Genomic DNA, 10,555 nt, shown 5'->3' with positions numbered 1-10,555 from the left:
CCTGCTCTAGAACTCCCTCGACCAATCATTGAAACAGTCTCCAACATTGGCTATTTTCAAACACAGACTTATTTAATCGAATCTTATACCACAACTGATTAAGGGTATTTTCAAACTTTCCATCTCACTTGGGTCTGTCCCGTCCTGTCCTGTCTTGTACTGTTCAGTCTGTCCATACCCCATTAATTTATTTTTGGCACAATATATTTGATTCCGATCTTGTCCAAATTATTTTTATGTGAAGGAATCATACGCTTCTCCTTTCATTCTGCTTTGTGTCAAAATATGTGATTTATTATATATTTTTTTGTTATTGTACTTTTGATTATTATATCTGATTTAATGATTCCGTTGATTTAAATTTCATTTATTCTTATTTCGGCAACATGATATCATCATTGTAGTACATATTAATATTGTAGCGTAAGTTAAATTGCCATCTTGTTCAGATTGGGTGCCACAAGCTTCACGCTCTGCGTCTTTGCGGCATCCACATCTCTTCACTTCTCATGTCCTTATATTGCGTTTCTATAAGTAATTATCATTAAGTATTTCTTATCTTGCATTTCCATTTATAACTTTTTGTGAATTGAGATGAAAACAAATAAAACATGAACTTGAACTTGAAAGATTGTTTGGCAGGCCAGAGGGGTGGGGGTGATTGTTTGGCAGGCTAAAGGGGGAGGCAAGCGATTTTTGGCACAGATATTTGGCACCATTTCGATATTATCGACCAAGTAAATATCTATAATATTGATCGATATATCATTTCTGGACTTACAGTTTTCTTGCGCTCAGGTCTTCACTTTCACATAGCATTCATAGGGTCAATGATAATAATGAGTTTTCTACTGATGCAATCAAAAATCTACACTTTGATGTGGGGAATATGCTGTGCATTTGATCATCTTCACCAACATATGAACAGGCACTTGCACAGACATCTGAGACATACAAACATAAATCACCCCCATTACCCCACTACAGTAAAAAATGATAATGTGCCCATGCTGTGGAAGGGGTGTGGATAATGTGCGAGTTGCGAGTGCGAGTTGCGAGTTGCGAGTTGCGAGTGCGAGTTACGAGATGCGAGTTGCGAGTTCGAGTTGCGAGTTGCGAGATGCGAGTTGAAATTTGCGAGTTGCGAGTTGACATTTGCGAGTTGTCAAAGGAAGCTGCGAGTTGGTTTGCGAGTTGCGAGTTGAAATTTGCGAGTTGCGAGTTGAAATTTGCGAGTTGTGAGTTGACATTTTGCGAGTTGCTAAGAAGAGTTTCAAGATGATTTGCGAGTGTTGTTCACAATGGGTATTTAATTAAAGACTACATGCAATTGAGTGTATTGACAGTTGCTTTGAAAATATTTCTCCTTATGATACATGTATGATAGGCCGATATCTTTAAAGTTAAAGTTGCAGGTGACTTTGTGGTGATGTTTTACAAGTACACATTGTGTAGCACTACTTTTGGGCTCTGTTGCTTTAGTAGTATACTATCAAGCTGGGTTGTGTTCATCTTGGTTGTGAGTGAAGCGAGCACCGAGCTTAGCGAGGGCTACTATTGGTGGAATATATCTTGGATCATCATAGGTATAAGTCTGTGCTACATATAGGCCTATAACAGGAAAGAGCTCTAGTGATGTCATGCATCATTGATTCTCTCACATCTGCACAAACAGGTTATAAATTACCTAGACTTGTGCCCGAGTCTACCTCGTCTGAGTCGAGCTGAGTTGATTCGAATTTGAGTCCGAGCCAAGTCAGAGTCCTTTTGTATCAGAGTCCGAACTCCAGACCAGGGTGCCAAGTCTGAGCCAAGTCCGAGTCCAGCAAACTATATGAACTGAGTTCGGCTCAAGTCCTGACTCAGTCCGAGTCCATGTTCAAAATTAAAGTTATGAACATAATATCAAAGACTCCAAATAGAGATGAATTTGAACCAATCCTATTTATGTATAGTGTATGGGAAGCACAGTGGCCCCATGGTTCGGGTGAGAGCATCATAATCGAAAGATTGCAGGTTCAAGCCACACTGAGGCCAGTGAGTTGCGTCGTTGAACAAGATAGCTTAATTCCCAATTGCTTAACTCCACCCAGGTGTAAAATGGGGAGCTGCTGGGGGTAATCACAATCTAAGTCACTGACAGTACCTGCACATCAGTTGCGCACTTGGTAAAGCGGAAATATTCTGATATATCCTAATGTTAGCGGAATTGTTGAAGTGTGCTAATAATTAGGTCATGCCTAGTTGAAGCACACATTAAATCACCAACATTTATTTATTTTATTTTATTTTTTTAAAAATTTTTAGTGTACAATGTGTGCATGTGTTAAATTGGTAAATCTGGCCCTGACTGCACAGGTGTACATGTTACATACGTAACACATGCCCCATCCTACATTGTACATACATGTATTATGAAACCTTTGTGCTACCTGCTACATATACATGTTATAACTGATATATTGTAATGTATTTTCTGTGTTCACATTTCACCTATATTTTCAGGTGGCTGGATCGAGTTCAGAGGTGTTGTTTAAATAGATGAGGAATTCAATAGGACATCCATTCATAAAAAATAATTTGAAGTGATAACTGTTAATGCAACACATCTCCAATATTTTGTATAGAGTCAGGTCACCTATCAACATGATCAAAATGAATCTTTAGTTCACATTTTTGTGAGTGTGTTGATATTGTTTCTCCTCTGTTTAAAAAGCTCACTGCTCTCTCAGGGCTGCTCTCTTTTATAACAAAACTGGTGAACATTTATATTTTGTCTAATTTTGAGAAGAAAAACTGTTTGGAATTGACATCACATTAGTCAGTTCAATTAAAGCAATGTTTACAGTAGCACATGCTTGAACCTTTCTATTCCTTTGTCTGGAAAATTTGATACCCCACTACATCTCATTATATAATTGAAAATAATCAAACACTATAATGTGGTTGAGCTTGAGGTATGAGCAGGGAATCATAGACGATGGTCGTATTTTTATCTCTCAACATATTGTCCAACGTTATGCATGCAACTAGAGCACAGGTAATGAAGGTCTAGTTCCAATGGGGGTAAAACAATTTCTGTAAAAATTTGACAAATTAGCAACTCGGAAGACCTCGCAAATGTTAACTCACAACTCGCAAATTTCAACTCGCAACTCGCAAATTTCAACTCGCAAATGGCAACTCGCAAATCAACTCGCAACTACCCTTGGCAACTCGCAAATTTCAACTCTCAACTCGCAGATTTTCAACTCGCATCTCGCAACTCGCAACTCGTACTCGCAACTCGCAAAATACCTTTACCCCTGTGGAAGATGACTCCGCCCAAGAATACTTTGGGGATAAGCCCAAACATGTATGCATTGACAGGGGTGCATAGGGTGGTGGTTGGAGGGCTGTATGAGGGTAGGAAAAGTTTAGCAAGAATGTAATCATACTTTTTATGAATAAGCCTTTTAAAATAACACATTATGATACATGGTGAACAAATGGAAGGATTTGACAGGTTTTGTGTTTTTTTAATTTTTTTATTTTTTTATTTTATTTTATTTTTTTTCTGTTTTTGTTGTTTATTTTTTTTAATCAAAACAGTTTGGAAGATATGGGGATGTGCACAGACACCAGTTTGAAACTAGGGATCTCGATGAGATACTTGACACCAAAAGATGGAGTCATTTAATAGCATGAGATGGCCCAAATAGGAAGGGGTGTGAGAGTCATGGGAAACATTTGAAGAAAAATACTTGTTTAGATTATCAGAAATTGGAGGGGGGGGGGTGTCTGGTGAGGCCACATAAATTGAAAATTTGTTTCACGTCCCAACATTTATTTATTTTTTTGCTAAATGAAAAAAAAATACTGCAGTTTCCATGTGATATTGACAGTGCTAGCAGTTCTCAGTATCTGACAGGAAAATGATGAGGCCCTTTTTATATTTAAGATTATGAAGGGTTAGACTCTTTTAGAGTTCTACAGAAATACTTGCAAGTGATTCATGGTGAAAATTTAACTTGTTTATCAACATTAGGCCTAACCTTAAAATTAAATATGAAAATTGAGGAATGGACGTGAAATGAATAGATTGAAGGGATATTTCCCGGGGATCATTTGATGAGAGGCAGTTGAAAAACGGGGGTCAACAATAAGTTGAAAACTTGGCCCATAAGAGCAACAACATATTATTTACTCTTGACCTACACATAACTAAGTAAGACCTATATGAAAATAATGAATACAAAAACAGTACTAATTCAAATCTAGTCTAATATTATTTTCTTCAGATTGTCTGTGCCATTTTGATTTATCATCAATAGTAAAACTCCCAATTATTAGAAAAAAACACCGTGACAGTGCAATTTTTGTGTAAGTTAGAACTGTATTGCCAGTCAATGACTGGTAATAATACTTACAGATGTTCTTTTTCCCAATATTTTTTCCCAATAGCTACTACATTTTGTAGGGATTACTCAGGATTAGGCATACATGTTATATTTTCAAGTTATTTCTTTCATCACATGAAAAAGGAAATTTACATTTCATTTATAATATATCCCAGTATTTGCACATGTTAATGGTTATGGTTACTCTAGCTCTGAAAATGCTATTAGCCTTTGACCCCTAGCCAGGTTCACCACAGAGCGGGGTAATTCAAACACCATATATCTATGTAGATCAAGATGCATGAAGTTATGACATTCCATATTGAAAACAGTGCGTATTGGGCAATAATATTTCTTGTTTCACACTGTTGTCTGCTGACCGACATATTCAATTGAATAAGTATTAAAAGCCATTCGTCCTCAATTTCTCATAACCGGTAGCTTCAAATTTTTTTCAAATGTTTTAATTACAGTATTTATAAGAATGCAGGAAGGGTCACTTATATTGAGCAGTTTTTGAATTAGTATTACCACCAGCACCATCTCTTCAAAAGTAACAAAAGAGCTTTTAGGAAATGTATACATGGTATATAGAAAACATAACAATTAAGTTGGAACAATTATTTACAGATGCTATAGGAATAGCTTGCATAATAATGTGTAAATTTGGATAACAATTCCCAAAAATGGCCTAAAGATAATTAGAAGTACGGACATTTTGACTTAATAAAAGAAGGAATTCAGGCATGAGAAGGAAAGGCAGCATCTGCTGCATCTGTGATACTGGGAAATACTTGTAAACATTGAAATTAGTAGTAAATACCTGGGCAAATACTGGTTTTGCAATAATTTATGTATAAATTTTAGAAATAGTTTTGTTCATGTTTTAACACATTTTCATATTCTTATCAGATAATTTCAATACATTTTAGAAAATGCCATTCATCCAAAAAAATTAAATTTATCATGTGAGTGATGTTTGTCTGTTACAAAGAAGTTACAGATGAAAAGGCAAATCATTATTACATTGTAATACTGGATAAAAACATTACCCTTCCCATCTATATAACTTTACTGCTTTTTCTCTATAGGAGCAATGGTGAGTGATAATTAGTGTAAGATTTTTAATTTTGTCCAAAGTGAATACGATATATAATTTTTCTTGGAAGTTGCAACATGAATATGTTAAATATCGATATATATAGATGCATTTGGGGGGGTGAAGTCCACTTTTTATATCAAAGCCAACTTTCACACAAAACCAGGTCTACATTTCCAAAAATCAAGCACCTGGATGCCATTAATTATTGCTGCCCACCCAGTAAATTATTTTCCCTAATTTGAGGGCAAAAATAGATTAAATTGCCAACCCAGTAAATTATCCTTATACCTCCCTGCAATGCATAAAATGCCTACAATTTCAATTTCGCTTTTTAGAAAAAATTAAAGAGATCAAGACAACAATGTTATATACAGTGGAATCAGAAACATCTTGGATAATACTGAAAAAAAAACTTTCCTTGATTTCTTTACTAGTTCAAGCTCAAACACTAAATTCTCAATTACTTAAAATCCAGAAAACAAGTTAATTGGGCCACCTTTGACCGTTTCTTTTTTTAATGTCTTTCTTCCATGGTACAATCCATCTGCGAACAAATTAACTTCTATATAGGCCTAAATGTCACCATTGTCATAGCTGTATACTATATAGCATGTCCAAAAAACAATGACAGGAAAATCTGGAACAACAACAACACTTAGGAATTTCATCACTATTATACTCATACTTTCGCGTGTCAAACAGTATACACTTGTTTTTTGGGCTCTAAACATATATTTTAGAAGCAAAGCCAGAAGCAGGGTATTTCAAAGTCAAATAATTATACCCACCATACCATGTTCTTTATATAGATTTTGTACCAGGATTTTGTATTTACTTCATCAGATAATTTATTATAAATTTACTATTTACAGTGCATGTGTAAATAATGTGTGGCTAACATGCTAATACTAGCAAGTACACACTCAGCCAGTTCAAACTTCCCACTTTTAACTGCAGAAGATCAAATAGGGTGAGCTAGAGGCCAGAGGTTAACATGGTACCATGATAATGGAATGTGTCGTACACTGCCATTAAAGGTGCACTAGTTATTATAAAAACAGTCTTTAATAATGTTTAACAGTTTTTAATAGTGTTTTTAAAAGTCCATATCATTGAATATTGTGTAAATAATGAGTTATAAAGGGGAAAGAAGAATAATTTTAAATGGATAATGGAGAAGCAATAAACTTGGAGCTGCATGGTAAGAAGCTGTTACACTGAGCGTTTGTGATACAGTGGGGGCTAGCCAGTTGCAAATCTGAGTATGAGACCACATGAGCCCTAGGCTTTTATTATTTGAGGCCTAGCTACACTGAAGTCTGAAGTGAAGATCCTGTACTATTATGCCAAACCTTAGCCTCATCCAGCACAAACTGAACCCATAGGAGGGTCAGTGCTTTGTACGTGTGGTTAAATGTAGATCATGAAACTGAAGCCTCTACTAGTGTTCTGTGAGAGGCACACGCCTACCCCCATTGGGAGTTTCATTATTAGGTCAGCCATAATGCCACAGCACAGAGCCTGGAATCCATGTAGCAACTAGCTTGTAATAGGCCTATATATGTAGATAACATAATAATGAGATTGAATTGCCTTTTCAAGGAAAGATTTTATGTTGGAAATTTTCATCCCATATAAAAAATGGGATAGAAAAAGGTCCCCTTCTAATTTTTATTGTTCTAATTCCAAAAATCTGGATTTGTTCTGGCTAATTCCAATTAGGCCTACATATTGTTTTGGCTAATTTCTACAATTCAATCCAAATTGTTCCAAACTATTCCGATAACTCCATCTTGTCCCGACTAATTCTGATAACTCCGGATTGTTCCAACTAATTCCTATAACTCCGCATTGTTCCGACTAACTCCATTAAGTCCGGATTGTTCTGATAACTCCAGATTATTCCGACTAATTCCAGATTATTCTGACTAATTCCGATAACTACGGATTGTTCCGACAAATTCTGGTAACTCCGGATTGTTCCGACTTATTCCGGTAACTCCGGATTGTTCCGACTAATTCCGGTAACTCCGGATTGTTCCGACTAATTCCGGTAACTCCGGATTGTTCTGACTAATTTTGATAACTCCGGATTGTTCCGATTAATTTTGATAACTCCAAATTGTTCCGACTAATTTCAACTAACTGCGGATTGTTCCAAATAATATCGATAACTCGGAATAAGTACAAATAAATATTGCAATTCCGATAACTCCAATATCGGACTCCGAAATCGGAATTAATACCCTGTCGTGGGGCCTCAGAAAGGGCGTCAGCTAGAACGACGAAGAAATATAATGTGTCAACAGCAATGAAGCCCCATACAACACTCTCCGTAGGGAACTAGTTCGCCCGAACGACAAACGTGATCCCAACCACTTGACCCAGGTTGTTTACAAGATCCCCTGCTTGAACTGTGACCTGCCTTACATAGGGGGAACTTAATAATTTGGTACGCGGCTTGAGGAACACGGAAAAGTGGTGGAGCAGGTTAGCAGCACAGTGGTAACCAGAGCAGGTAGAAAAGAGTCCCTTGCAACAGTTAACAAGTCAGCAATAACACGCTAGATAAAGGAGGCTATAGAAATCAGAAAGAGGGCACCATCATGAACAGAGACGACGGACAGTATCAACTCCCCGGGATCAACTCTCACACATTTTTGATGAGTTTCTAGAACTGGGACCAAGAAAATCCCCAGATGGGAAACCAACTGGCAATACCAAGACCTACGCTGGAGATACATATAGCATCGGTTGCCAGTCAGAGTAATCACTCATCATCAAGTGTTGACAAAGGCAACAGTTTTGCTGAAACGTACACAAAGTAAGTTCAACTTCTGGATCAGCTATAAAGAACTTTGTTTACCGTGATCTCCTTACAGTAGGCCCTTTGTCACAGGGGAAGTTGCCCAAATTGGTCCAGAATTGTCAAAATAGTATAAAGTTATTCAAAGTTTCACAAACTTGCTTAAAACTTCCTCGAAATTGCGGTAAGTTGCACAAAGTTGCTTTTTAAGTTTCTCAAAATCGCGTAAAGTTATTCAAAATTTCACAAAATTGCTTAACATTTTCTCAAAATTGCTTAAAGTTGCTGAAAAGATGCTCAAAAGTTTTTCAAAATTACTCAAAATTGCTTCAACTCCCGCGCAAGCTGCGTAAAGTGAGCGCGGATTCCATCAAATTGTCAAAAATTTTCCAGTGCAGCACAAATAGGTCAGCAACCTCACGCACTTTTGGGGAACTTTACGTAACATTAAAAAATGTTGCAAAATTTCAGACATATTTGGAGAATTTTGACACCTTTGGGCAACTTCCCCTGTGACATGTGGCCTAAAAGGTTGATTTCATGAAAAGTTCAAATAAACTTTTATTTTATATGAAATAATTAGAACGTAAACATCTCTAATTTATAAAACACGTGAAAATAGACTGTTAACATAGTACGCATTTATCATTCACGTTATGAGCAAGGCAGCCTGTTAACCTGTGATCTCTCTATCTCTCTGCATGGGGTGGGTGTATGTGTGGGGGGACTCGAGGGCTTACTGATGGATTATCGATACTATTCAGTCAATATTTAATCAATCAAGATTAGGTCTACTTTTCAAAAAAGATTAAAATGATGGGGGGGGGGGGCAGTGATTTGCAAACCCGTCGGGTCGCTTCTTTACGAAAGGTCTATTCCGGGTGGAGGTGGGTGGGTGGTGGTGGTGGTGCTTGTCCCGTCAATTAAAAATCAATAATCCATAATCGATTATCGATTATCAATCAAGATAATCTCAATTTTTCTCATTCAAAATCATGCGGAAATGATTTTCAAACCCGTCAATTCGATCCCTTACGAAGGGTCTATTGGGAGGGGAGGGGTTGTCGTGTCAATCAATAATCGATAATCGATAATCAATAATTGATAATCGATAATCAATCAAGATATTCTCTATTTCCGGAACGTTAAAGAAAAAAAAAAAAAGAAAAAAAAACCCGAAATTCCCATTTTTATGACGCAATTGATAAAATCAACATTTTTGCAATAAAAATAAATTTTGTTCTGAATAAGGAAATTGGAAAGTGTGTACTGACCGGTTTTGTGAGTTTTGGGGGGTCAATGTCATTTTCGTTTATAACAATGACCATGGTAACGCCCAACTAGTCCGTGATTGGCAACGCTATTGGTCATTCCATTCTTATGAAATATTAATTACAAATTTGTCTATAACACGCGCTTCTATGGGATAATGTTCCACAAAATCACGTTTTTCTCGAAAAGTGGGTAAACTCTAAGCAACGGATTTTTTCCAAAAATATTTCTTTGAACATGGAACATATGATTTTCTTCTTTAAAAAAACAACCTAAAAATAATGATTTGGTGCAAAAGTTCTAAAGTTAAAATAGGCCCTATGTCACAGGGGAAGTTGCCCAAATTGGTCCAGAATTGTCAAAATAGTATAACGTTATTCAAAGTTTCACAAACTTGCTTAAAACTTCCTCGAAATTGCGGTAAGTTGCACAAAGTTGCTTTTTAAGTTTCTCAAAATCGCGTAAAGTTATTCAAAATTTCACAAAATTGCTTAACATTTTCTCAAAATTGCTTAAAGTTGCTGAAAAGATGCTCAAAAGTTTTCAAAATTACTCAAAATTGCTTCAACTCCCGCGCAAGCTGCGTAAAGTGAGCGCGGATTCCATCAAATTGTCAAAATTTTTCCAGTGCAGCACAAATAGGTCGGCAACCTCACGCACTTTTGGGGAACTTTACGTAACATTAAAAAATGTTGCAACATTTCAGACATTTTTGGAGAATTTTGACACCTTTGGGCAACTTCCCCTGTGACATGTGGCCTTACAGTTTACAAAGGTTTTATCCGCACATGTCTAGAGTATGCTGAACTCTGGAGTGCTGGCCTAACTCAGCAGCATTTGAGCCCCCTTTAGAAGATTCACAAGCGTGTATGCCCGTTTGTTTCCTCAAATTATACAACCTACTCGGATGCATTGGACATGACAATGTTGGAAGTCCTCAACCTCTTGTGGACCGCAGCTAGCAGCTCTGAGAGATTCTCAAGATGGTTACCCTGT

The sequence above is a fragment of the Amphiura filiformis genome, chromosome 12, assembly GCF_039555335.1.
Source record: "Amphiura filiformis chromosome 12, Afil_fr2py, whole genome shotgun sequence".
Lineage (NCBI taxonomy): Eukaryota > Metazoa > Echinodermata > Ophiuroidea > Amphilepidida > Amphiuridae > Amphiura > Amphiura filiformis.
The sequence above is the reverse complement of the archived record's forward strand: the minus strand, read 5'-3'. Positions refer to the sequence as shown.